Here is a 1,910-nt window from a genome sequence, read left to right on the forward strand (position 1 = left end):
ATAGGTGTGGTTATTACAGGATTTAGGCAGTTGTTGAGGGATTCTAAAGAGGGTTTTTGGAAGCAGAAGTAAATTCTGAATTGCATGTTGCAACAGGCAGAGGCAATATTGTATTGGGTATTTTAATTTTTTTAAGAGATGGGAGGCTGCCCGGCGTGCGTTGCCCAGTGGTTGAACATCGACCTATGAACCAGGAGGCCACAATTCGATTCCCAGTCAGGGCACATGCCAGGGTTGTGAGCTCAATCCCCAGTAGGGGGGGGGGGGCAAGGTGCAGGAGGCAGCTGATAGATGATTCTCTCTCATCATTGATGTTTCTATCCCTCTCTCCCTCTCCCTTCCTCTCTGAAATCAATAAAAATATATATTTTTAAAAAGAGGTGGAAGGGTTAAGAAGGGGCTAGAATTGTCATTGGTAGAGGAACTAAACTAAGTTTTCTTAGTCAAGAGAGGGGATGGACTGTTTAATGATTTTCTTTTTTGAGACCTGGTCTTATCTCTGCCTAGTTCCAGACATAGGGTGGCCTTCTCTGGACATTATTTCTCATGAATGCTATTTATGTTTGGTTGGGAACAGCACAGTCTAGCTGCCAGCAAGGCTGTTTTTCACATTAACAGTCCCTCCTTTGGGCCAAGGTAAGATAAGGTCAGTCCAAAGGACTTTGATCTATGAGGTCCAGGTCTGCGTAAGTCGGAGAATTCTGCCCTTGAACAGGTGGATCAGTCATTAAGGGAATAATTTTGGTTGTTCAAGTTTGCGTCGGGAGGTAGTGGCAGTTTACTCAGATGTTTTTGGGACAAGCTGTTCCTGCTTTGTGTCTGTTAGCGTCCTTTGATGGTGCTTACATTTCAGTTATGTGTTTTCCCTGTTCCAGCTTTTCTGAACAGCTGCAGATGTGTGGTCTTAGCTTCAGCCCCCTCCAAGTACAGATCCCGAGGTGAGGCGACAGCTTGTGTGGTTCACTGTAGAAAGTTCTTCCTTTTAGCAAAGGCAGCCCAACTGCCCCAGGTGCCCACCTGAGGGTCTGCAGAAGATCCACCCCAAATGGCCCACATGGGACCCAGGAGAAGGGGATCTTTATCCACAGGCCTATCTCCCATGGACCCGGGTCGCTCCTGAGCATTAACCTCCTTTCCCTTCCAGGTGTGGGGATTTACCAGCACGAGTGTTCCCCATTGGTGTCTCTATCCCCAGCAGATGTTAAGCATTTCACTAGTATGTGAGGGATAAATGAGTTTTCAAAGACTTATATGACAACCCTGTTAGCAGGACTAGATTGTCTCATCTTGATACAGCAAAAATACTTAGACCTGACAAAACTTGCAAGGAAGGCTATACCCAGTTGCCCCTCACTTCTTAGACCTTCTATTAGTAATTTCTACATTTTAAAAATAAGTTCCAAACATCATAGCCTTGTCTCCAAATATTATACATATCAAAGATGGATAGGTCTATGAAGAAACACGGTGCTATTCCTGGCATCATCCTGCAGGATTTCTCTCCTATGTCCCAAACTCTGAGAGTGAGGGATGAGCTGGAGTTCTGACTGGTTCTATCAGGCTGAAGAATTGCACTGAACCAAGAGCAATGCTCTTCTGAATACAGGGCCCTATATGACAACACAGGTCACATGCCCATAAAGCCAGCTCTTTTGAAGTATCAAAATTTTATGAGAGCATTATGCTAAGTGAAATAAGCCAGTCAATGAAGGAAAAATACCACATGATCTCACTCATTCATGGATAATAGAGACCATTATAAACTTTTGAACAATAATAGATACAGAGGCAGAGCTGCCTCAAACAGATTGTCAAACTGCAGTGGGAAGGCCGGGGAGGGTTGGGGGGCAGGAGGGAGGGGGGTAAGAGATCAACCAAAGGACTTTTATGCATGCATATAAGCATAACCA

This window comes from Myotis myotis, unplaced genomic scaffold (genome assembly GCF_014108235.1).
Source record: "Myotis myotis isolate mMyoMyo1 unplaced genomic scaffold, mMyoMyo1.p scaffold_m19_p_4, whole genome shotgun sequence".
Classification (NCBI taxonomy): domain Eukaryota; kingdom Metazoa; phylum Chordata; class Mammalia; order Chiroptera; family Vespertilionidae; genus Myotis; species Myotis myotis.